At 44.9% G+C, this 27,640-nt stretch overlaps 1 protein-coding gene across 2 annotated transcripts in view; it reads right to left on the bottom strand.

Moving 5' to 3' along the window:
• Positions 1–27,012, bottom strand: part of LOC126272017 (cytochrome P450 6k1-like) — a 181,915-nt gene extending 154,903 nt beyond the window's left edge. The window contains exon 1 of one of the 2 annotated variants that reach the window (XM_049974511.1): positions 26,762–27,012. The gene's annotated coding sequence lies outside the window, so the exon portion shown is untranslated. Of the gene's footprint in view, positions 1–26,637 lie in introns of both variants that reach the window. The other variant, XM_049974512.1, reaches the window with a different exon arrangement.
• Between the last annotated feature and the right edge of the window lie 628 nt (positions 27,013–27,640).

The following is a 27,640-nucleotide window of genomic DNA, read 5'->3' as shown; positions in this document are numbered from 1 at the left end:
CAACGGCCTCGTATCAGTAGCAGTCGAGATGAGGCATCTTATCCGCATGACTATAACGGATCGTGCAGCCACGTCTCGATCCCTGAATCAACAGATAGGGACGTTTGCGAGACAACAACCATCTGCACGAACAGTTCGACGACGTTTGCAGCAGCATGGACTATCAGCTGGCAGCGGTCATCCTTGACGCTGTATCACAGACAGGAGCGCCTACGATGGTGTAATCAACGACGAACCTGTGTGCACGAATGACAAAACGACATATTTTCGGATGAATCCAGATTCTGTTTACAGCATCATGACGATCGCATCCGTGTTTGGCTACATCGCGGTGAACGCACATTGGAAGCGTGTATTCGTCATCGCTATACTGGCATATCACCCAGCGTTATGGTATAGGGTGCCACTGGTTATACGTCTCGGTCACCTCTTGTTCGCACTTTCAACAGTGGACGTTACATCTCAGATGTGTTACGACCCGTGGCTCTACCCTTCATTCCATCCCTGTGAAACCCTACATTTCAGCAGGATAATGGACGACCGCATGTTGCAGAAAATGTTCGACTGCTGCCCTGGCCAGGACATTCTCCAGATCTCTCACCAACTGAAAACGTCTGGACAATGGTGACCGAGCAACTGACTCGTCACAATACACCAGTCACTACTCTTCATGAACTGTGGTATCGTGTTGAAGCTGCATGGATAGCTGTACCTGTACACGCTATCGAAGCTCTGTTTGACAATGCCCAGGCGTATTATGGTCGTTATAACGGCCAGAGGTGATTGTTCTGGGTACCGATTTCTCACGATCTATGCACCCAAATTGCGTGAAAATGTAATCACATGTCAGTTCTAATATAATATATTTGTCCAATGAATACCCTTTTATTATCTGCATTTCTTCTTGGTGTAGCAATTTTAATTGCCAGTAGTGAATTTAAGTGATTAACATTGCACGATCACAGGTTAATCTAAACGCGAGATAAGGCATTGAAAATATGAAACGCTGGTACATCAATAACTGGTATAACCGTCAGAGTATTGAATGCAATCGTGCAGACGTGCGTGCATTGCGGTCTGAAGGTGCCGGACGTCAGTTTGTGAGGCGGAGTTCCATGCGTGTTGCACTTCGTCGGTCGACGCACGGACGGTTGATGTTGGTCGTCGAGGACGCTGGAGTTGTTTCACGAAGATGTCCCATAACTGCTCGATTAGAGACAGATCCGCTGATCCTGTAAGCCAACACAAAACCACTGAACTCCCAAATAACAGTCGTTTCGGGTCAGCAGAATGTACGCTACGGGGCGTCTGGCTCGGACCTTTCCTCCAACTGTCCGACTAGTAAAAGTCAATGTGTCACTGGGTTGCCAACTACTGCTGCTGATGCACTACGACGCACCAGAGGCATACTCCCAACACGACGGTCTTCCGTGTCGGTAGCGCCACGCAGCCGTCCAGAGGCTGCTCTTCTCGCGACCGCACGTTCACGTCACCACCGCTGTCAGCAGTCACGTGCAGTGGCTACATTTCTGGAAAGTCTTTCTGCAATATCGCAGAAGGGAGGTCCTCTTCTCGTAGCCCTATTACACGACCGCGTTCGAGTCCAGTGACGTGCTGATAATGGCGTCATTGTCGCCTCAAAGGTATTCTTGACTGGCGCCGACTCACAGCGTGCAATCTCGAGGGTGAGTAACGCCCACGAGCGTCACAGCCCGTACTTAAATCCAACCTGACGTTCATCCTCAGAGCGGCCCTCGTAGCGCGACTCTTACGCGACTGGCGCGTAATTTGGACAGACTACATCTTCCAGATGCAGAAACTCGCCTACCAACTCTCGTTTATGTCGCACAACTCTTTCTCGACTTGCAATTTTTACATCAGTTTATTTTGATACTAGCAAACTTACTCGTGAAGTTTCCTGTACCGATGTCGGGCCTGATGGTGTAGCGCTAAAGCGCGTGTCAGAAGACTGTGTGGTTTCGGACCAGGGATTTTTCAGTCTTCCTTTCTACGTACCCTTCATCTGTCACCTGTGTGAAGTATGACCAGAAACGACGCTTGGTTCGATTTCCACGTTAAACTGTGGCGTGTTAGGGACACCCAGATATCCGAAGTGGGATCCAATTGGAAGATTTACACCAGGCCACTGACCAACGACAAATTATTCTTGTTAACCATATACATAATTGAGTTTTTACGATTCTTTCATATCGAGACTTTGTTTCGCACTTGTCCGGTTTTTGTCATTCACAGCAACAGCAGCACTTCAGGTTAATCTTTTTAATGCAATACAAGATGAGTGCGAACAGTGTAGTTTTTACAAAAGAGAGTATATATAGTGCATAAATAGCGGCAGTAACGAAAAAATTGCTCCACTTTTGCCTTTCTTTACTTTCCTAATGACCGCAACAGATATGAAACGGCAAATAACAGGACAAACCATTTACGATTGTCTTCTGACGTACAAACACTTACTGAACAGTGTCGCTTCTTTTAATAACGAAAAATGGCTGGTAAACAGCACAAGGTCTGACTTTTTGCAGAAAAGGGGCATTTATCTACACAACAAAGTTAAATTTTGTTTGCAGATTTCCAGCCAGTTCAATGAACGTAGATAGTACTAAACTCATATGTAATGCAGCACCTACATTACTTAATGTACTAAATAAGCGACAACAACGGTAGCTGCTGCGAAAACCACCGAAATGTGACGGTGAAACGTGAAAACAACAAAACTGCTTCGAAACGCGCCATTTTTGCTAGATCTTAGTCACAAAGGGCATGTCTTCGACACAGTCATATTTTGAATGTAAAGTAATTAAATTTACAGAAAGATAAATATACTGAAAAGTTAATTGAAGAGTACGAGTGCAATAATTACACTCCTTGAAAAATTGTCTTCCTTGGAAGAGCCCTTCATAACAAAAAGTGAGGAAGGGAGAGTAGTGTTTAACATTCCGTCAACTTCGAGGACATTAGAGACGGTGCACAAGTTCGGATTCTTTCAATGATGGGAAAAGAAATACGCCCTGCTTTTTCTAAACAACATTATCGGCTTTGGCTGAGAAATTGCGACAAACTTAAATATGGTTGGCCGGGCGTGTATCTGAACCGTCGTCCTCCCGAATACGAGTCCCTCGATAGCCATAATAAGAACATGTAACAACAGGTGTATATGCTGCTGAAGCGGATATGCTACAAGCATACACCGATCAGCCAGAACGTTATGACCATCTACACAATAGCCGGTACGTCCACCTTCGGCACAGATAAAAGCGACGAGGCGTCGTGGCATGGAAGCAATGAGTCCTTGGTAGGTCTCTGGAGGGAGTTGGCACCACATCTGCACACACGAGTCACCTAATACCCGGAAATTTCGGGGAGGGAGAAGCTGAGCTCTGACGCCACGTTCAATCAGATAACATATATGCACGATGGAGTTCAGATCTGGCGAGTTGGGGGCCAGCACATCGACTAGAACTCGCCACTGTGTTCCTCCAATCGCTTCATCACACATCTGGCCTTATAACATGGCGCATATCTTGCCAATGTCGTGGCGAAACATGATCGTCATGAAGGGGTGTATGTGGTCTGCAACCAGTGTACAATACTCCTTGGCCGACGTGGTGCCTTGCATGAGCTCCACTGGACCGTTGAATGCCAACGTGAATGTTCCCCAGACCATAACAGAGCCGCGGCTAGCATGTCTCCGCCCTGCAGTAAAGGTGCTAAGGAGTTGTCACCCTGGAAGACGGCGGATTCTCGCCCTCCCACGGGCATTACGAAGGAGATGTCGGGGTTCGTCAGACCCTGCAACGCTCTGCCGCTGCGCCAACGTCCAGTGGCGACGGTTACGTGCCCACCGCAGTCGTAGTTGCTGATGTGGTGTTAACATTGGCACGAGCGTGGGTTGTGCGCTACAGGGGCCCGTCGTTAGGACCGCTGTGCTCTGCCCAGCATTAAAGTATGAACTTATTTCTGGTGCAGTTCGGCGCCTGCCCTTTTTTCATCTACATCTACATACATTCTCCGCATCCACCATACGCTGCGTGGTGGAGGGTACCTCGTACCACAACTAGCATCTTCTCTCCCTGTTCCACTCCCAAACAGAACGAGGGAAAAATGGCTGCCTATATGCCTCGATACGAGCCCTAATCTCTCTCATCTTATCTTTGTGCTCTTTCCGTGAAATATAAGTTGGCGGCAGTAAAATTGTACTACAGTCAGCCTCAAATGCTGGTTCTCTAAATTTTCTCGGTAACGATTCACGAAAAGAACGCCTCCTTTCCTCTAGAGACTCCCACCCGAGTTCCTGAAGCATTCCCGTAACAATGGCGTGATGGTCAGACCTACCAGTAACAAATTTAGCAGCCCGTCTCTGAATTGCTTCTTTGTCCTCCCTTCAACCGACCTGATAGGAATCCAAAATGCTCGAGCAGTACTCAAGAATAGGTCGTATTAGTGTTTTATAAGCGGTTTCCTTTACAGATGAACCACATCTTCCCAAAATTCTACCAATGAACCGAAGACGACTATCCGCCTTCTCCACAAACTGCCATTACATGCTTGTCCCACTTCATATCGCTCTGCAATGTTACGACCAAATATTTAATCGACGTGACTGTATCAAGCGTTAAACTACTAATGAAGTATTCAAACATTACGGGGTTCCTTTTCCTATTGATCTGCACTAATTTACATTTATCTATATTTAGAGTTAGCTGCCACTCTTTACACCAATCACAAATCCTGTCCAAGTCATCTTGTATCCTCCTACAGTCACTCAATGACGACACCTTCCCGTAAGTATTCAAACATTACGGGGTTCCTTTTCCTATTCATCTGCATTAATTTACATTTATCTATATTTATAGTTAGCTGCCATTCTTTACACCAGTCACAAATCCTGTCCAAGTCATCTTGTATCCTCAATGACGACACCTTCCCGTGCACGACAGCATCATCAGCAAACAGCCGCGCATTGATATCCACCCTATCCAAAAGATCATTTATGTAGATAGAAAACAACAGCGGACATACCGCACTTCCCTGGTGCCCTCTAGATGGTACCCTCACCACCGACGGACACTCACCATCGGGAACAACGTACTGAGTTCTATTACTTAAAAAGTCTTCGAACCACTCACATATTTGGGAACCAATCGCATATGCTCGTACCTTAGTTAGGAATCTGCAGTGGGGTACCGAGTCAAACGCTTTCCGGAAGTCAAGGAATATGGCATCCGTCTGATACCTTTCATCCATGGTTCGCAAGATACCATGTGAAAAAAGGGCGAGTTGCGTTTAGCAGGAGCGATGCTTTCTAAATCGGTGCTGATGCATGGACAGCAACTTCTCTGTCTCAAGGAAATTCGTTATATTCGAACTGAGAGTATGTTCGAGAATCCTGCAACAAACCGATGCTAAGGATATTGGTCTGTAATTTTGAGGATCCGTCCTTCTACCCTTCTTATATACAGGCGTCACCTGCGCTTTCTTCCAGTCGCTCGGGACTTTACGTTGGGCAAGAGATTCGCGATAGATGCAAGCTAAGTAAGGAGCCAATGCAGTAGAGTACTCTCCGTAAAACCGAATTGGAAACCCATTAGGACCTGGCGATTTATTTATTTTCAACCCATTCAGCTGCTTCACAACCCCAGGGATGTCTATCACTATGTCCTCCATACCAGTCTGCCCAGCCTGCGGCTTCCGACATGTGTAAGGAGGAGTGGTCGCGCAGCGCCATGATGAGTGAACGTGGTTTCACTCTGGTCTCTCCAGTTGTGAAGACACTCATCAAAGCACTCCTCGGACACCCGCCGGACAGTTCGGGCAGTTTCCGCAGTGCTCATCCCGAGCCTTTGGGCCTTCACAGTCTGCCCTCGGTCGTGGGTAGATGGCGTGCCCTCGCCGTTCCACACTCGCACAGCACGCCTACTGGTAGTGCATGCACCGCACGCCAGTCTGACTAGCAGTCATTCCTTGCCAGGTGACACTACTGTGGGACGGACGGTTGTATATCGATAGCAGGTCGGTGGTCATAATGTTATGGCTCTTTAGTGTATAGAAAATTCGAAGGAATTTTTTCACGAATACGTATACCTTATGTGATTGAATCAATGAGATTCGGTTCTTTTTGTATTTATGTCAAGATCATTCATGTCATACCTGTATACACTCCTGGAAATGGAAAACAGAACACATTGACACCGGTGTGTCACACCCACCATACTTGCTCCGGACAATGCGAGAGAGCTGTACAAGCAATGATCACACGCACGGCACAGCGGACACACCAGGAACCGCGGTGTTGGCCGTCGAATGGCGCTAGCTGCGCAGCATTTGTGCACCGCCGCCGTCAGTGTCAGCCAGTTTGCCGTGGCATACGGAGCTCCATCGCAGTCTTTAACACTGGTAGCATGCCGCGACAGCGTGGACGTGAACCGTATGTGCAGTTGACGGACTTTGAGCGAGGGCGTATAGTGGGCATGCGGGAGGCCGGGTGGACGTACCGCCGAATTGCTCAACACGTGGGGCGTGAGGTCTCCACAGTACATCGATGTTGTCGCCAGTGGTCGGCGGAAGATGCACGTGCCCGTCGACCTGGGACCGGACCGCAGCGACGCACGGATGCACGCCAAGACCGTAGGATCCTACGCAGTGCCGTAGGGGACCGCACCGCCACTTCCCAGCAAATTAGGGACACTGTTGCTCCTGGGCTATCGGCGAGGACCATTCGCAACCGTCTCCATGAAGCTGGGCTACGGTCCCGCACATCGTTAGGCCATCATCCGCTCACGCCCCAACATCGTGCAGCCCGCCTCCAGTGGTGTCGCGACAAGCGTGAATGGAGGGACGAATGGAGACGTGTCGTCTTCAGCGATGAGAGTCGCTTCTGCCTTGGTGCCAATGATGGTCGTATGCATGTTTGGCGCCGTGAGGGGAGCGCCACAATCAGGACTGCATACAACCGAGGCACATAGGGCCAACACCCGGCATCATGGTGTGGGGAGCGATCTCCTACACTGGCCGTACACCTCTGGTGATCGTCGAGGGGACACTGAATAGTGCACTGTACATCCAAACCGTCATCGAACCCATCGTTCTACCATTCCTAGACCGGCAAGGGAACTTGCTGTTCCAACAGGACAATGCACGTCCGCATGTATCCCGTGCCACCCAACGTGCTCTAGAAGGTGTAAGTCAACTACCCTGGCCAGCAAGATCTCCGGATCTGTCTCCCATTGAGCATGTTTGGGACTGGATGACGCGTCGTCTCACGCGGTGTGCACGTCCAGCACTGAGGCGCCAGGTGAAAATCGCACGGTAAGCCGTTCCACAGGACTACATCCAGCATCTCTACGATCGTCTCCATGGGAGAATAGCAGCCTGCATTGCTGCGTAAGGTGGATATACACTGTACTAGTGCCGACATTGTGCATGCTCTGTTGCCTGTGTCTATGTGCCTGTGGTTATGTCAGTGTGATCATGTGATGTATCTGACCCTAGGAATCTGTCAATAAAGTTTCCCCTTCCTGGGACAATGAATTCACGGTGTTCTTATTTCAATTTCCAGGAGTGTAGTAATGTTTGGTTGCGATGTAAAAATATAGTATACTGTATGTTTCGTAAATCGAGTAGAAAAATAACTGAACATTAATGTTAGGGCTGTGTTTCTATAAACTAGGGGCACTATTGTAGGTCCAAGTGTGTGACGGTAGCAGCTTTGTCAGCAGTGGCTGTGTCGGCTGTGTACAGTATATGCCAGACTGTGACTCGACGCGGGCGCAGCAGGTCGGAAATCAGGCGGCAGTCACAAAGAAGAGGCAGAGGGCGAGGAGAAGAGGTCATGGTTGTCAGGAGCGCGCCCACCACCAAGAAAAGAAAATTATATTTACACTTTCTAGTATTGTCATTTCGTAGTTAATCTTCGTGGAAACTAAAGTTCTCGAAAATGGTGAAGAATTCTAAGGTTTCTATGGCTCCCAGTAGGAACATTACACCAGCACCCTCACGCCCACAGACTGACACACAAACCGTGGTATCACGGCGTCGGGCGAAGGATCCATCCGCTCTCTCGATGAAGCTACAGGTCGACTGTCGAGCGTCGTAGGCGAAGTAACGGGCGACCACCACACGCCTAAGCCGGCTGTGTCGTTCGTCGGAGATACGCGACTGCAGGCAAATGGGCTGCTCTGTTTCGTGTGGTGCGTCGCGCGACAACAGACAGTCTCCTTTCTCGCATGGACGTTGTCCTGCTGGACAGTAGGATGCCTCGCCTCTTGTAACACCCAACGTACACGCACGTCTCCACCTACACTATGTGATCAAAAGCACGCATCTTAAATGCATCGTGCTGCTACCCACTGGCAGGTACTCCATATCAACTACGTCAGCAGTAATTAGACATCGTCAGAGAGCACAAAGGGACGCTCCGCGGAACTCCGATGGGTGTCACTTCTGTCATACGTCTGTACGCAAGCGTACAGGCAATTGCATCTTTCAACACGATCGAGCACCTGTTCATAATCCACGACCTGTTGCGGAGTTGTTACACGACAATAACATTCCTGTAATGGACTGGCCAGCACAGAGTCCTGGCCTGAATCCTATAGAACATCTCTGGGATGCCGACTTCGTGGCAGGCGTCACCGACCGATACCGATACGTCTCCTCAGTCGAGCACTCCGCGCCATTCGCTAAGAAGCCTTGCAGCACCTGACTCAAAGTATGCCTGCGAGAGTGGAAGCTGTCATCAGGGCTAAGAGTGGGCCAAAAACCATACTGAATTCCAGCATTACCGATGCAGGGCGCCACGAACTTGTACTCATTTTCAGCTAGGTGTCCGGATACTTTTGATCAGATAGTATATATTCGACATGCCATCGTATTCTCAGTGTAAGTAATGTAAAAACTGAAATTAAAAAAGTTTGCGAATGTGGACTCGACCCCACGACCCTCGGATTACCGGTCCTACTACCATTTCAGCTGCGCCAACTGGTGTCTGAAACTGCAGCAACATACACCGGGGAGACCAGAGTAGCGGCGCAGCGACAGGCTCCTGTACACACGGCGGTAGCGTCGCTTACACAGGTTGTAAGAAAGAGCCGGCATTTGTACACTGGCGGTTCACGTCAAACGGTTTCGGACGTGATTACGGCGGCACGTCGGGTCACCGGGCCACAACTATTCGCGACTGGTTTGAAGAAATTTCTGGACAGTTCGAGCGAATGGTTTGGTCAACCAGATCGCCCAACATGAATCCCATCGAATATTCGTGGGAAAATTATCGAGAGGATAGTCCGTGTACAAAAATGGTTCAAATGGCTCTGAGCATCATGGAATTTAACGTCTGAAGCCGTCAGTCCCCTAGAACTTAGAACTACTTAAATCTAACTAACGAACGCCATCACACACATCCATGCCCGAGGCAGGATTCGAACCTGCGACCGTAGTACCGGTCGTGTACAAAACCCTGCACCGCAACACTTGGCAATTATGGACAGCTATAGAGGCAGCATGGCTCAGTGTTTCTGCAGGGACTTCCGGAGACTTGTTGAGTCCTCGCCCCGCCGAGTTGCTGCATTTCGCCGTGCATAGAAGGCCCGACACGATATGAGGAGCTGTCGCATGACCTTCTCCACATCAGTACAAACGGCTCACGCCTATACCGACCCGCGCGAGAAAGCTATTTTTTCTAAACTCTCGGCCAACCGGAGCTCCCACTTCCGTCACTTTTGTTTCTGGCGAGGCCCTGCGTACACCGTAAATTTTGACGAATTCGGTGGCGTCGAGTTGGCGCGGTCCCCCTGTGAGTAGAAAATGAAGTTTGTCCACATTCGGATCCTTTTTTAATTTCAGTTTTTACGTTACTTACACTGAAAAAAAACTGAAACTTGTCTGTTTGCAACAACTTTATATGGGTGTGTGAAGCACTGATATGCCAAGCCGACGAGTGTTTGCAAATGTGGCGCACACCAACATTTAAAGTTAGTTATAGTGTCCTCCCTGCTTGGGCCGTGTCGGAGGTTCTAGGATACCTTCGAGAAATTGTTCGCGGAATACAACACTGATTTTCTGATGGGATAGTACAATTAACATATTCATATTTAGTTTCATGGTCATTCATCTGGATGATGACTACTGATATCTTCAGGTCTAATCGTTGTCAAGCAAATGATGTTTGCCGCATGACTGAGCTGCCGATCTGTCACTGACATGAAAGGAGATCAATTCTGGGCGCAGGACTTGCACCTGAATACTCTCACAGGATGACTTCTCACCCCACCGGCAGTAGCTGGTACCTTTCGGTCAGCTTGTGCACACTATCTGAGTATTTTAACTCTCGACAATATTACGATTATATGAAACAGTATTGGGCAGTCAGAGAGAGTGGTCATGTATGTGTGAGTTGCATTTGCTTGCATGTGTTTGTGTGTGTGTGTGTGTGTGTGTGTGTGTGTTATGCAGAAGAAGGCCTATTCGCCGAGAGCTTACTTGTTCATCAGTCTTTTTGTAGCACCTGTCTTCGACTCTTCATCTCCACTATATGGTGAGTAACGAAAATCCTTTCATAATATTCTCATTATTCTATCTTTAATTTTCCATTCTTTAATCTTAACTCTTGCATTTTCTGCCAGTATATTAAGTCTGACGGCATCAAATGTTTCACTTGGGTCTGACAGTGTCGGTATTGTGGGTAACGGTGTCCACGTCTAACTGCAGATCATCGAGTACCATAACTGGCAGAATGTTTACGAAGCTCAGACTGATATGACTCATATAAAACTAATTTGCGCAACCATTCGACAATTTAACTGTGGAAAGTCTTTCCCATTACACTAAACAACACAAGAGGCCAGGTTCTGACAGGCCGGTGCTCACGGGGTGACTGAGGGCTTCCGTTCTCAGGATGAGGTCCAACAAGGAGCAGCACGTATCCTGTCCACGACAGTGTGGAGACTGTTACCAAGCTGGCCGCAGCACTTCTGATCCTGCTTCGCATCAGAATACACTCTCATTATTTCTGTTCTTGCTATGCACATCGTAATCCGTGTTAAGTAGAAGCAATCAGGGTTAGGTACGTAACCTGGCAGTTCTTCCAGTATAAAATAGGCATGATAAACAATTTTCAACTCTCAGTACGTTTACGGGGAGTCTATTCGTGTGACTTTATTACTTGCATTAATTTCATACCGGCATTCAGTCAGCTTAAATAGTTATTTTGGGATATGTTCAAGAGTCTGTTTTCTGTGTACGCTTTTGTGGGCAAAGGGAATGACAAATGTCTGAACACGTCACCATTTTGTTAGAACTTAATATTCTCCTATTATCCTACGTATGTTGATCGAAAAGAATTGAAAATGACTTGTACAAAATTATTTTGTTCCAGATCCAATAGGACGCTTCGGGAACTTCCGCCGATTACCGATGTACCGGCTGCAAGGTGCCTTCCATTTGGTGCAGCCGTTACAGTGAGCGTCCGACGTGGACACAAAAACCATTTATTAAAGACAGTGGTGTGAAGAATAAAATTATATAATCAGATGTAGCATTCGAAGACGGCACCCCCCCCCCCCCCTCACTAACCAACGGGACGGAAGCACGAATTGAGTTGGCTTATGTTCGGCTGTCATGCTTCGTGGGCGTCTGTGTGTGTGTGTGTGTGTGTGTGTGTGTGAGAGAGAGAGAGAGAGAGAGAGAGAGAGAGGGGAAGGGAGGGGGGTGGTCGGCGCTCGCTCCACATGAGTGTGGTGACTGCCGTGAGCTCGTGTGGTGCGCGGACATCGCCGGACTTGCTCCGAACTGGGATTGGAGGTCGAATTTGTCGACTAACTCGACCTCTGCTAAAGCTCGCGGAACTTCAGTGTCTCCGTTAGTGCAACACTTTGTGTAGTAATTTACAATCTGTTACAGCGATTCAAAACTTCCGTGAACGTTCAATATTAGACAAGTTACATTTGTGTATGTGTGTCTCTGAGAAACTGGACGTGTGAAGTGATCCGTTCGATCGTGTAAAATCCAATTTCGTAAGGACCTCTTTAGAGACGCTGATGAGCAAAAACATTAGCATCTGCCGACTGACCCTGGATGCCTCCTGGTGGCTGTGCGGGCACGACACGGATGGGGGATCACCCTAGCGAAGATATGGGCTGAAAATGGGCAACTCCGTTGAGACAAGCGCCTTTGACAAAGGGCAGATTATTATTATGCAGAGCCTATGAAAGAATATCTCGAAAACGGCGAAGCTGGTCGAATGCTGACGTGCTAGTGTCGGAATAGGTATAAGAATAGTGAAACTTCCACTAGGCGCTAAATGGTTGCACGTGCACCACTCTTCACGGAACGCAGGATTTAGAGGCTTGTCTGCTCTGTAAACCAGGATAGCGAAAACATTATGACCACCTGTCTATCCGTCTGTGGAACCCAATACGTCACCGATTCTGCGTATCATGGATGTGACAGGTTGTTGGTTGGTTTGCGGAGGTATGTTGCACCAAATGTCCACGCACAGGTCATGTAATTTGCTAAAGCAGCGGGCCGCTAATTTGTGTACGCGCTGATTGCACCCAATGGCGACCTAAATGTATTCCACTGGACTCACATCAAGAGAATTTCGTGGCAGAGAGATCATGCTCTTCAGACTCCTGTAGCACGGTTCTGGCTTTGAGACACGGAAGATTATGCTGCCGGAAGACGACGCCCCCGCAGAGGAAGACATCAAGCACGAAAGGATGAAGCTGGCTCACAGCTGTCAGCTTCGGTTACTACCATAGGTCGCGCGCAGACGCAGGAGAATGTCTCTCAAAGCATAACGCTGCTACCATCAGCTTGCATTCGGTGTGCGCGGCACGATACGAGTCGCCGTTCACCTCGATGACGGCGTCTGTGGAGACGACCATCGCCCTAGCTAGCGAAAATGTGATTCACCCGAAGAGCCGACACGTCCCTATTGATCGACGGTCGAATCCTGATGGTCCCGTGCGCACTGCAGTGGTAATTGACAGTATCGTTGTGAAAACGTAGGGGTGGTCTGCTGCGCAGCTCCATGTTCAACAGTGTGCGACGAATCGTGTGCTATGGGACGCTTGCGCTTACACAAGCATGTTCTCTTTTCGGCAGAAACGCCACACATCACCATCCATCCTGTGTTATAGAGGAGACAGGCCTCTAAATGCCACTTTCTCTGAAGAATTGTGGACGTCCAACCTATTAGCGCCTAGTGGTAGTTTCACTGTTCTTGTACCTCCTTCGACAGTAGCACGTGAGCATTCGACCAGCTTCACCGTTTGCCGGCCGGTGTGACCGAGCGGTTCTAGGCGCTTCAGTCTCGAACCGCGCGACGGCTACGTCGCCGGTTCGAATCCTGCCTCGGGCATGGATGTGTGTGATGTCCTTAGGTTAGTTACGTTTAAGTAGTTCTAAGTTCTAGGGGACTGATGATCTCAGATGTTAAGTCCCATAGTGCTCAGATGCATTGAATTTGAAGCTTCGCCGTTTCCGTGTTACTCGTTCACACGTTCAGCATAATAACAATCTGCCCTTTGTCAAAGTCGCTTGTCTCAATGTATTTCCCCATTTGCAGCCCATATCTTTGCTAGGGTGATCCTCCGTCAGCGTCTGCTCTGCTTACATACTTTTGTTAGCGCGTCACGTGACCGCAACACGGCTACGTGGCATCCAACATCGCGGTGAGCAGTGGCCATAATGTTTTGGTTGATCATATCCTTAGATTTTACACGATCCAATGGATTGCTCCAAACGTTCAGTTTCTCAGAGACACACATACAGTTAGAGTTGCGCAAAAAATGTGAGTTTTCAGCTAATCCTCAACGTTCACGTTGGCTGCAGATAGCTTAATGCCTCCTTACTTCAGCTAATCTACACTAATGTGACAAACATCTTGGGACACCCATACACACAAACACAGATGGCGGCAGTATCGTTTTAAGATAACGTCTAAAACGACTTTGCATTGGCGGAACTGTCATTTTTAATCAGGTGATTTATGTGAAAACGTTTCCGACGTGATTGTGGACTCACTACGGGAATAAACAGAATTTGTAGGCAGAATGGCAGTCGGAGCTGGACGCTTGGGATATTCCATTTCGAAACTCGTTGGGAAATTCACTATTCCGATATCCATAGTGTCAAGAGTCTGCCGAGAATACCAAATTTCAGACATTACCTACCACCACGGAATGCAGTGGCTCACGGCCTTCATTTAACGACCGAGAGCAGCGGTGTTTACGTTTAGTTGTCAGTGGTAACAGAAAGGCAACACTTCGTGAAATAAACGCAGAAATTAATGTTTCACATACGACAAACGTATCTGCTCGGAGAGTGTGGTGAAATCTGGCGTCAGTGGGCTATGGCGTCAGACGACCGACACGAGTGCGTTCTCTGATAGCACGACATCGCATGCAGCGTCTCTGCTGGGCTCGTGATCGTGTCGGTTGGACCCTATAGTGGCCTAGTCAGATGTGTCACGGTGACAGTTGGTTAATGCTGATGGTAGCGTTCGAGCTTCGCGCAAACCCCAGGAAGCCATCAACCCGAGTCGTCCACAAGGCACTGTGCAAGCCAGGCGGTGGTGGCTTCGTATCGGAGTGGGGTGTGTTTACGTCGAGAGGACTGGGTCCTCTGGTCAAGTTGAACCGATCGTTGACTGGAAATGGTTATGTTCAGCCACTTGGAGGCCATCTGCAGTAATTCATGGACTTCATGTTCGGAAACAAGGACTGAATATTTATGGATGACCATGTGCAGCGGGGTCAGGTATTTTCTCTGCCTCGTGATGGCTGGGTGTTGTGTGATGTCCTTAGGTTAGTTAGGTTTGAGTGGTTCTAAGTTCTAGGGGACTGATGACCTCAGATGTTAAGTCCCACAGTGGTCAGAGCCATTTGAACCATTTTGGAACCATGCGCATTTTGGTGGGCTACAGTTCTTCGCGACTGGTTTGAAGATCAGTGTGGAAAATTCGAGCGGATCAGTTGACTACCGAGATCGCCCGACATTAATCCCACTGAATGTTTATGGGACACCATCGAGAGGACAGTCGTCACAAAAACCTGCACCGGCAACACTTTCGCAATTATGGATGGCTATATAGGCAACACGGTTCAATATTTCTGCAGGGGACTTCCAACGATTTGTTGAGTGCACGTCATGTCGAGCTGCTGCACTTCGCCGGGCAGAAGGATGTGTGGGGGGTGCGGTGTTGGAAGCTGTCGCACGACTTCTCTCACCTGTGTACTGGGTGCTCGTAACAGTACTCTATGTAAGTTACCAGTTACCAATAAGACCGATACATAGGCTGTAGGAGGTGCCGTCCTGCAATGGCGCAATTGACTCGTGGGCAAAAAAAGTTTGACGACTAAAGGTGTAGATAACTGGAAATGAGGAGAAGGAAACTCGAGGTATGACGTACTCGAAGAATTTTAAAAATTCATTGAACAATGAAAAAATTCTCTACGGGACATTTCGTTTTTAGATTTGTAAGTTATCAATGTGCACGTCAGAGACAGAGAGAGTAAGTTATGTTACTGGTAAACAACTTCTGGTCTTGTTCTAGCGCAGACCTCGCCCTTGCGTAGTCCGACACACACGAGTATTTTAGGTGAAGTGTGGTAGGTGATGGACGTATTCAGCTGTGCCGTCTTCGCTTCTGATTGTATCTGTTAGGTGAAGAAAAATTTATTGTGAAGGACAGCAAGGATGCATATCATGTACATTTTGAAAGGCAAAAGAAATATAAATTTTGAATAATCTTTTATTTAAAAAAAAAAAAAAAGAATATAGAAGTAATTTGAGGTAAGACTGCAGCAGTGCGCAGCTAGTTTGACGGAATGATTGTTGTCAGCTGGTTAACTTTGTTCATCTGCGCAGAGCTGAGAGAAAGATCGCTCCACTTCCCTGAGTCATGCATTAACATATCAACTGATTAAGCTGTTTAATATTTATTGGCATTATCTATTGACATTGTAACCTTTTCAAATCATTGTTCAGATCAATGTTATGTGTGAAGATCATGCAAAGATCTGCTCCGTCATTCTGAATACATACTTCATTCCAAAATCATAGTCTTGGAATATTATTTCACAGTAATAGTTATTCACCCAATCTACTGTTTAAAGAAGGTTTAACATAACGCATTACCACTTTGCACCATATGGTGTGCAACAGTTCGAATTTTGTTTGTAAATTTTATTAATCTAGCTTAACAACTGTCTGCTTGATGTCTGCTGTAGTGCTTTCGAGAAATATGCAACAATGTTGCAAGACGCGAGGTAAGCGACAATTTTGGTTAAGGTCAGATAATTGTTTTACATCCGTTGCGCATTTAATATAAAGATAAAACGTATTCCAATCATTTACAGTTCAATTTACGTTGAATAACAGTTTGTGGGTCTATAGCTTTGGCAATACGTAGAGTGGGAGGTAAATGTGGGCTAAATTTCATACAGAAACTTACGTATGTCGACCTCTTCTGCAAGGATAGTTTGTTGGTAATACATAGTCAGATAGTGTTACATTTCTAGCAAGGAAAAATTTTTTGCTAATGTTGCACAGAAAACATTATGAAAATACGTCGTAATACAAGACAGCAGACAGTGTTACAAAACAAGGAGCCGGTACAGGATAAATAACCCACCTGGAGCAATTAGCAACTACCACTACGTTACGAAATTGCACAGATCCACAATTACTAACCAGTATTACATCATGTTTGTCGCAACAGAAAACATTATGAAAATACGTCGTAATACAAGGCAGCAGACAGTGATACAAAACAAGGAGTCGGTACAGGATAAATAACCCACCTGGAGAAATTAGCAACTACCACTAGGTTAGGAAATTGCACGAATCCACAATTATTAACCAATTCATGAACAATAATTAAACAGAACAAATGATGGGCAATGAACACGCAAATCCTGGAGCTGAGTAGGTCGGCGATAAGTCGCTGCAGTTTAGCGAAAGTCACAAAAGTCGCCACAGTGGTGTAAAATTTTACAGTAACTAGTAGAAGATCCGTCAGAATCAGGTTTTGCGTCAATTTCTTATGAACAGGTGGGACACACAACTTCAGCGAGTAATAATGCTCTATCGCAAGACGTGAGTCTCGCAAATTTAATGGAATCAGTTTGTCAGAGGTATGAAAAAGGACGGAATGAAATAGTTAAAAGATTCGAAAAATGTCAGGAAGAAAATAGTAAATCAGTTAGCTAAAATAAAATAATTAGAAAATGAAAACAGGAAATAATAGAAAGAGAACAGAATAGCGGTTAGAGAAGAAATTAAAAATGACCTTCAACCATTTCTTAATAGTTTTGATGACAGGCACGCAACCAGAGAATTGAACGCGAAAACAGGAAAACAAATCAGAAAAATAGAACAAAAGGAACAGTTAAGTACGGTTGAAGAAAGGATGGATGGCTTGACTCAAAACTCGCAACCAGTGCAGTCAAATGACAAAACGCCAGTACAGTTTTCAGGCACAGCACAATATCGGTCATTACCAAATTTTAAATACAACCAGGAGATAAATCAATAGGGAAAATACGTATTATAGGAACACTATGAATGAAAAAGACGAGCGTATTCAAATAAGCTTAACCGCGAAGACGAAAAGGACAAATATGACTGTTTACATTCATACTCAGAAAACTCTGTTGGCCATACACATTTATGGCGTCTAGGCGATTTTCCACGAGAGCAGTAGCACACATCCAGATGCGACAATGAATTGGGTAACACATAGCGTTATAATCTACATCTACATCTACACCCATACTCCGCAAGCAACCTGACGGTGTGTGGTGGAGGGTATTCTGAGTTCCTCTATCGGTTCTCCCTTCTATTCCAGTCTCGTATCGTTCATGGAAAGAAGGATTGTCGGTATGCTTCTGTGTGGGCTCTAATCTCTCTGATTTTATCCTCATGGTCTTTTCGCGAGATATACGTAGGAGGGAGCAATATACTGCTTGACTTCGAGGTGAAGGTATGTTCTCGAAACTTTAACAAAAGCCCGTACCGAGCTACTGAGAACCTCTCTTGCAAAGTCTTCCACTGGAGTTATCTATCATCTCCGTAACGCTTCCCCGATTACTAAATGATCCTGTAAAGAAGCGCGCTGCTCTCCGTTGTATCTTAAGCAGTGGGTGAACAAGCGTACTGTAAGCTAATTCCTTTGTTTTCGGATTGCATTTCCTTAGGATTCTTCCAATGAATCTGCTTTACCGACGATTTACTTTATATGATCATTCCATTTTAAATCACTCCTGATGCGTACTCCCAGATAATTTATCGAATTAACTGCTTACAGTTTCTGACCTGCTATATTGTAGCTAAATGTTAAGGGATCTTTCTTTCTATGTATTTGCAGCACATTACACTTGTCTGCACTGAGATTCAATTGCCATTCCCTGCACCATGCGTCAATTCGCTGCAGATCCTCCTGCATTTCAGTACAATTTTTCATTGTTACAACCTCTCGATACACCAAAGCATCATCTGCAAAAAGCCCCAGTGAACTTCAGATGTCACCCACAAGGTCATTTATGTATATTGTGAATAGCAACGGTCCTATGACACTCCCCTGCGGCACACCTAAAATCACTCTTACTTCGGAAAACTTCTCTCCATTGAGAATGACATGCTGCGTTCTGTTATCTAGGAACTCTTCAATCCAATCACACAATTGGTCTGATAGTCCATATGCTCTTACTTTGTTCATTAAACGACTGTGGGGAACTGTATCGAACGCCTTGCGGAAGCCAAGAAACACGGCATCTACCTGTGAACCCGTGTCTATGGCCCTCTGAGTCTCGTGGACGAATAGCGCGAGCTGGGTTTCACACGACCATCTTTTTCGAAACCCATGCTGATTCCTACAGAGTAGATTTCTAGTCCCCAGAAAAGTCATTATACTCGAACATAATACGTGTTCCAAAATTCTACAACTGTTCGACGTTAAAGATATAGGTCTGTACTTCTGCACATCTGTTAGACGTCCCTTCTTGAAAACGGGGATGACCTGTGCCCTTTTCCAATCCTTTGGAACACTACGCTCTTCTAGGGACCCACGGTACACCGCTGCAAGAAGGGGGACAAGTTCCTTCGTGTACTCTGTGTAAAATCGAACTGGTATCCCATCAGGTCCAGCGGCCTTTCCTCTTCTGAACGATTTTAATTGTTTCTCTATCCCTCTGACGTCTATTTCGATATCTACCATTTTGTCATCTGTACGACAATCTAGAGAAGGAACTACAGTGCAGTCTTCCTCTGTGAAACAGCTTTGGAAAAAGACATTCAGTATTTCGGCCTTTGGTCTCTCATCCTCTGTTTCAGTACCATTTTGGTCCCTGAGTGTCTGGACATTTTGTTTTGATCCACCTACCGCTTTGACATAAGACCAAAATTTCTTAGGATTTTCTGCCAAGTCAGTACATAGAACTTTACTTTCGAATTCATTGAACGCCTCTCGCATAGCCCTCCTCACACTACATTTCGCTTCGCGTAATTTTTGTTTGTCTGCAAGGCTTTGGCTATGTTTATGTTTGCTGTGAAGTTCCCTTTGCTTCCACAGCAGTTTTCTAACTCGGTTGTTGTACCACGGTGGCTCTTTTTCATCTCTTACGATCTTGTTTGGCACATACTCATCTAACGCATATTGTACCATGGTTTTGAACTTTGTCCACTGATCCTCAGCACTGTCTGCACTTGAGACAAAACTTTTGTGTTGAGCCGTGAGGTACTCTGTAATCTCCCTTTTGTCACTTTCGCTAAACAGAAAAATCTTCCTACCTTTTTTGATATTTCTATTTACGGCTGAAATAATCGATGCCGTAACCGCTTTATGATCGCTGATTCCCTGTTCTGCGTTAACTGTTTCTAATAGTTCGGGTCTGTTGGTCACCAGAAGGTCTAATACGTTATCGCCACGAGTCGGTCCTCTGTTTAAATGCTCAAGGTAGTTTTTAGATAAAGCACTTTAAAAAATTTCACTGAATTCTTTGTCACTGCCACCCGTTATGAACTTTTGAGTCTCCCAGTCTATATCCGGCAAATTAAAATCTCCACCCAGAACTATAACTGGGGAAATCTACTCGAAATATTTTCCAAATTATTCTTCAGGTGCTGAGCCACAACAGCTGCTGAGCCCGGGGGCCTATAGAGACATCCAATTACCATGTCTGAGCCTGCTTTAACCGTGACATTCACCCAAATCATGTCACTAAATTTTGACTTCTCTAGCCCAGCAAAATACTTTGAAGACATGGTTCGCAGAAATCAGTAGCTATCAAATCCGTAAAACCGAAGAGCTAATTCGCATCTGTGTAACAAAGTTACCTACAATTTTGAGAGACGTAATTTTGGCTGGCAGATGTAACGATGATTTAGAAGAATTTCAAACGTTATTTCAAGAATTTGAGTTATAAGGTGACAGTAGCTTAACGAGAGAAAACATCAAAAATCACAACAGAAACTAAGACACCTCTGTGCCCCGTGAAAACAAGAACTATGGAAACTTCCATAATAGACATGTCCACAGAAACACTTACAGACGGGATAACCGACATCGTCCATATGACGTAACAAATCAGACAGTGGAATAATGATTATTGTCACGGAAGTAATTTCCGGACCTCTGACTATGAACATGATAGCAGACATCACACGAATTGCGGTAATGAGAACAGGTGTAATCAAAATTATCATAACAACCAAAATTACCACTAACACTACTCTGATTCATATGGTAATCATGTAAATACTCATGGGCACGATTCAGGCAGATCAAATCTGCAAAATACTCCTCACGGCAACAATTATGCAAATAGCGACAAATATAGTCAAAACCAGCATTGTCACAGCAATCAATATCACAATACACGGTGGCAAAATTGTGGAAGGCAAGCGCAGTGTGACAGATAGAAATACTTGAAGTCACGTCACCAAACCCGAGTGAAATCAACGGCGAGGAGGCAATACAGGACAGTGACTCGTGAAAGTTGTACCCAGATAATAGAACTACATGTTAACTGTTTCTAAAATATTTCTTGCATTACAGCACACAGCAACTGTTGGCGATGCTATTGCACCACATGCCAGAGCGACTCCCGTCGGTTGCAGGCGACTTTTGACAAGAATCGGATGCTTTTTGTCGCTTAGCAGACTTCATTCATCGTGCAACAAATCGAGCGATTTGTTGCTACGATGCTAACACTAAACAAGTTGCTGCGAACTTGGCAGTATCATCTAGAATCCGTGTAGCTGCAAATAATTTCTGATACAAAGAACATTGGCGGTATTTTTTAAACCAGTTCCGAGAGCATACATAGGTTACCAGCAATGAGTTGTTCGCCAGAGAAATATTTTTTGGCTTTACACAATGATAACAATACAAAGATATATAACATTTTCTACCACTTTTCATGAGGTATAAAGGCTGTTCCGATGGTAACTGTGTTGTCTGGAAAGAAGAGTAATAGGTATTTTGATGTAATAAGTTTTTCAGGATCTATTGTGGGGTAATGAAGTTGTGTTTCCTGAAGTGAAGTACTTGCAATTATAGCTATGAAGTGTTGTTTATGTGGAAATAAGTGAAAGAAAACAGAGCAGTGAATTGTTTTTTGAAGTGTGTGTTGGAACAAAGACAACGAATATGATTAATGTTGTAATAGGATAATGAGATTTATGTTAGGTACACAAGATGGCAGTTATGAGATGTATGATGCATACTACAGTAGAATGAGGCAATAATTACAGTGATTAATGTGGGGAGAGAGTAAGTGAGTAATAATTAGGGCACAGGTAGCCTGTTTCTCGATATAAAAATTTGTATGCCATGTGGATGCATTTCATGTTTGTAAGCATATAAGGTAAGTCTTTTTGAAAAGATATGATTAGATGGCAAGAGTGAATGAAGGTAACACACTTACTTCTTTGATGTGGGTCTTTATGATTATCTCATGCAAATTATTTAACTTTTAACTAAAAATACAGTGTCTTTTTCCATGGGAAAAACGTAGCATTTGAAAGTTACGCAAATTTTACAGTAATTCGAGAACTGTATGTTTTTGTCTCCATTTGCGCATTAAAAATGTTTTGCAAAGATCTGGACCAGCACTAACGCTGCTCTGTACCGTGACACGCTGTCTCAGCATTGTTTGTGGCTTTTCCTTGTGGTGGCTCCTATTTTCTTGCTTATACTGATGAATAACATTTTTTTCTGATTTGTATATAGTTATTTGCACTCAAAATCTAGCTTCTACTGAATTCTGTAGAATGAATTATCCTTTTCTTTGTCTAACAGATAAACTTTACATATGTATGAAACGATAGCATAACAATGTTGTCCATTACTCTACGTATTTGCGAATTTTTGGAATTGAAGATGAAATTCATGACTCGTGAGACAGGCAGTCTACTTAGAATGAGGGGGGAAAAACAATAAGAGAAATTAGGTGCAGGAAGTGTGTGGGACACTTTTCAACTTTATTCTTTTTGTCATGGCATAAGATAATATTCTTTTTTATATATTTTTCTACGAACATGTTTGACATTTCAGACTATACGTCTATTTACATATGATCTCACATAATAATATGCATGGCTTTAACTTAAGGAATTTTCAGGTTGGATTTGCCTCTTACACTTTTGTATTTGTTGAGTTTCTTTATAATGTATACTGTCTGTATAAGTTGTTACCATAGGATGTGGCACCATTAGTACAACAATTATGTTGAGTTTAGTACTGTAGCGAGCCCTCATAAGACATGAAAGATTTGTAAGAAGTCATGAAAGACGTTAAGGAGAAAGCAAAAGAAAAAGGTAAGAGAGGAAATCGTACAACATAAACATGAGCAAAGAAATGGTAACGAAGAAGAATTTGTGATGAAATAATCTGGTTAATCAGGTAGGGTAAATATCGGATGAATGTGATTAGGTAGGCCTCCTTAAGGAGGGCTGTGGAGCTAAATAGCGTGGACTTATAAGAATGTATGAAATATATGGCAGAAAGAAGCAGAGAGATAAACAGTTGTATTTTTTGGAAGTTTGATGAAATTATAGGTAAAATGATTAAGAGGTGCACAAACTAAAGGATGAAATATAACTAGACATCGTATTACTTAAGAGACTTGCCAGAGCAGAAGAAATACGTCTGTATATAATGGAACATTCTCTGCCAAATGTTGGTGTATTTCACCTATACAAGCTGCAGCTGAATTTTATTAGGAAATCTTCGACACTGCAAGATGGCTTTGGAATTATCAATGGATCTACAGCCTGCTTACAGTTGGTACTACTGCTTATTTTACTGTTTCTGCATGTTCGGGGTTGACAGCTGAGATCTGTGCTTAGCCTCACTGCTGAAACGTAATTTCCCACAACAGTGACAAATTGCAATTAGATCGAGAAAATTTGGTCGTTTGAGACAAGAACACTCTTCTATCTACTCTCATTGTGCAGATTACTGCTGCCGTATGTACTATCATTCAGAAATGTGTGTCTTGTGTGATATAGACATTCTCTAACCTACTTCCTGTGTGCTACGAAAACAGAGTAGATCACCAATACTACTTACTACGATACAAAATGTGATATATAAACTTTCAAAATAGCCCTGTACAGAACGTTTTCATAGACAGCATACAAAACGATAGCGTATTTGTGGTTAAATTCTATTAATTACTTCACTTCCATGTTCTTGATTTTTGTAAATAATTTTTACTCATAGTTCTTTCTTTTTGTGCAGCTATTTGTCTCTCTGTTTTTGTAACATGTTTTGCATGGTCCTATCCATAACGTTTAGAATTTTGTCATGGACTCATTCCTATCCGAAATGACTTTCATACTAAATTCTTCTCGGAGAAGTTGGAGGATATGTAAGGTGGACCCGCATTTTGATTTTTGTAAGTTATCGGAGTTCACCTCAGAGAGAGAGAGAGAGAGAGAGAGAGAGAGAGAGAGAGAGAGAGAGAGAGCAAGTTGCATTAAACAATTTTTGGTTTTGTTGTGGCACAGTCCTTGCCCTTGCATAGTCTGATATATTTTTGGTTATATTGTGGTAGGTGGTGGACGTATTCATCAGTGCGACGTTGACTTGTGATTTTATCTGTTAGATGAAGGAAATAGTTAATAAAGAATTTTTTTTTGTAGAGAACAGCAAGGATGGATATGATGTATATATGGAAAGGCAAAACGCAATATAAATTTTGAATAACCTTATTGTTTAAAAAACAGAGAAGGAGATTTAGGTAAGACTGCAGCACAGCGCAGCTAGTTAGAAGGAATGATTATTGTCAGATACTTAACTTCGTTCACTTGCTCAGAACTGAGAGATAAACCATCCCACTTTCCTGCGTCATGCATTAACATATCAAGTGATTAATCTATTTTTTTGATATTATGTGTTGACATTGTACCTTTTTTAAATCATTGTTCACTTTGTTAGGTTCGTATTGTTCAGACCAGTGTTATATGCGAAAATCGCGCGAAGATCTACTCTGTCTTTTTGAATACATACTTCATTCTAAAATCGTTGTCTCGGAATATTATTTCATACTCATAGTTACTGTTCCCATCTCGCTGTTTAAAGGAGGGTTATCGTAATACACTGCCACTTTGTACTCTGTGGTATGCAACAGATCGAATTTTGTTTGGAAATTTTATTTGAAAATAGAAATCTAGCTTAGCCGCTGCTTGCTTACTGTTTGCTGTTGTGCTTTCGAGAAATCTGCTGAAATGTTGTCAAGGCGCGAGGAAAGTGAAAATTTTGATTACGACAAGATAATGGTTTTACTTCTGTTGCACATTTGATATAGAGACAAGTTGTATTGAGAGCGGTTACAGCGGAATTCAAATGAGGTTCTGTTTAGTCAAAGGATAGCATGCGAGTTTAAGTTGGATAACAACTTGTTGGTACATAGTGTTGGCAATACGTAGCCTTTTATAGAGTAGGAAGGAAATTTGGTCTAAATGTCGTACAGAAATACGTAATGGGGAAATTACAGTGTTATGAAGAATAGGTGATTATAGATGTTCGTGGGAAACACTTATTACAGCACGGGACAAGTCAGACGTATGTCTGCGGCGGCATCTAGCTGCAGTCCACTTGTTTCTGGGAGCATACGCAGCGTGTCGAGACAGGCAGCCCGAGTGGTAGAATGCGCTAAACAGTATACAGAACGCTGTGTCGTCCGAACAAGACGTAGCCAGGGCAAAAGCACAGCAGGCGCAAAGATGAGAGCTCGTGGCAGTGCCGTAGAGACTGGACAGTCGCGCGAGTTCCACCAGCACCACGGGCGGCGCTGACGGTGAAGATACTGACTTGGCCTCGGCCAGTTGCCGACGGAATACAATCCGCCAATGACCGGACGACAACGGACAGAAGAGTCCTCGGAAGACAGAAGAGAGTTCTCTCCACACTTGGTTACAGATCATAGTCTAGGGATGACTTAGAGACAGGGAACGTCGTTTAGTGAACCCTTAGAAGTGAACGGACAGTTGTAAATTGCATTTGCTATGTACCGTGAAGTTAACCTACGATTATTTGCACATAGCCACCGAGTGCTCTTTTTTGTGTTATATTACCGGGTGATCAAAAAGTCAGTATAAATTTGAAAACTTAATAAACCACGGAATAATGTGGACAGAGAGGTAAAAATTGACACACGTGCTTGGAATGACATGGGGTTTTATTAGAACAAAGGAAAAAAAGTATTGCTAGACGCATGAAAGATCTCTTGTGCCCGTCGTTTGTTGTTGATCCTGTGCTCAGCCGCCACTTTCGTCATGCCTGGCCTCCCAGGTCCCCAGACTTCAGTCCGTGCTTTGGGGTCACCTGAAGTCGCAAGTGAATCGTGATCGATCGACATCTCTAGGGATGTTGAAAGACAACATCCGACGCCAATGCCTCACCATAACTCCGGGCATCCTTTACAGTGCTGTTCATAACATTATTCCTCGTCTACAGCTATTGTTGAGAAATGATGATGGACATATTGAGCATTTCCTGTAAAGAACATCGTCTTTGCTTTGTTATGCTAATTATTGCTATTCTGATGAGATGAAGCGCCGTCTGTCGGACAAGTTTGGAACGTTTGTATTTTTTTGATTCTAATAAAACCCCATGTCATTCCAAGCACGTGTGTCAATTTGTACCTCTCTAGCTACATTTTTCCGTGATTTATTCAGTTTTCAAGTTTATACTGACTGTTTGATCACGCGGTACATGCAGTGTTGCAGACTTCGTTTTTCAACTATTCACAAAGATAAGGAAAACTTTTAACTCATTTCTGTGACTTTGTTACTAACTTATTGGAGTGTTGTAGAGCCCTCGTTCTCCTATCCTGTTGCCTGACTCTGGGGCATAGCTGTGTAATAGTGGCAGGGAGAAATCGTCTTAGCGTTGTATCGCACCAGAAGTCGTTTGAAGAACTCACAAACTCGGCCTACCATAACGACAGTGGCATCTCGGCCCCCACGGCAGTAGCGACGAGGCCGTTACAAGACTGGCGAAGAAGATTTACAAAACAGGTTTCGTGTGTAAATAGATACGTAGAAATGAGAAAGAGGATAGCGAAAGACGGAGGCAGCATCGAAACGACCGAAAGACTTAGCACCTACAAAGAGCTGTTGACAGAGTAGTCGCGGCTCTTCTTACGACAGCTCTGCCCCGAGACGCACGGCAGCAGAGCGCAGGCGCGCAGCGGCGGCCGGCGCGCCCAGCACGGCACAGCACCGTACAGACCTTCTCCTTCTCCGGCAGGACTCGCGGACACAACAGACGCCGAACGACGCTCGCCGACTCCCAGCAGCGCCGCCCGCCTGGAGCTTAAGTACCGGCGCCCCGGCGACGCGGCGGCAGCGGGCGGTGGAGGCGGCGGCGGGAGTCGGCGCCGCTGGCTGGTCGCACTCCTGCTCTACCAGGGACGTCCCTGACAGCAATTACAGTTTTGCAACCGGAGGGACTGTTTGTTAAGAAACAACAAACAGTCCCCCCGGTTGCAAAACTGAAATGTTTATCTCATTTATCCTCCATTGACAAGTGTCGCCTTATACGAGGCATCAGACTGGCTGGAAAAATACGGTGTTGAAACTAACAGGTTGCTGCCCATACATATGTCCATTAGGAAACCACCGTGGTCACAATTAAGAATAACTTTGTGCGGTGTACGACGTACAAATCGTCAAATACGACGGAAATCCCGTCCAAACCATGTGAAAGCCCCAGCAGGTAGTCGGTTGTGGACGGCGCCGCTTGTCTCGCCGCGCGAGAAACTTTTAAAAATTCTTTCGAGTGATCTACGCGTGGCTTCCCGTGTATTTAACAACTTCTATGTCAGACACCACACAATGGTTTTTTTTTTCAAGTTCAGAGCACGATGGTTTGCTGCTGGGACATTTGTATGCGCAGTGTCCTGCGTGCTTAACAGCATATTTTGCCAGTAAATTTGTAGATCCCTTGTATAAAGAGAAACTTGTGATTGCAGGTTCAAATGGGACTTACCTTCTGAGGTCATCAGTCCCCTAGAACTTAGAACTACTTAAACCTAACTAACCTAAGGACGTCACACACATCCATGCCCGAGGCAGGATTCGAACCTGCGACCGTAGCGGTCGCGCGGTT

This window comes from Schistocerca gregaria, chromosome 5 (assembly GCF_023897955.1).
Source record: "Schistocerca gregaria isolate iqSchGreg1 chromosome 5, iqSchGreg1.2, whole genome shotgun sequence".
Lineage (NCBI taxonomy): Eukaryota > Metazoa > Arthropoda > Insecta > Orthoptera > Acrididae > Schistocerca > Schistocerca gregaria.
Note: the sequence above shows the minus strand (reverse complement) of the source record. Positions and strands in the feature narration are given on the sequence as shown.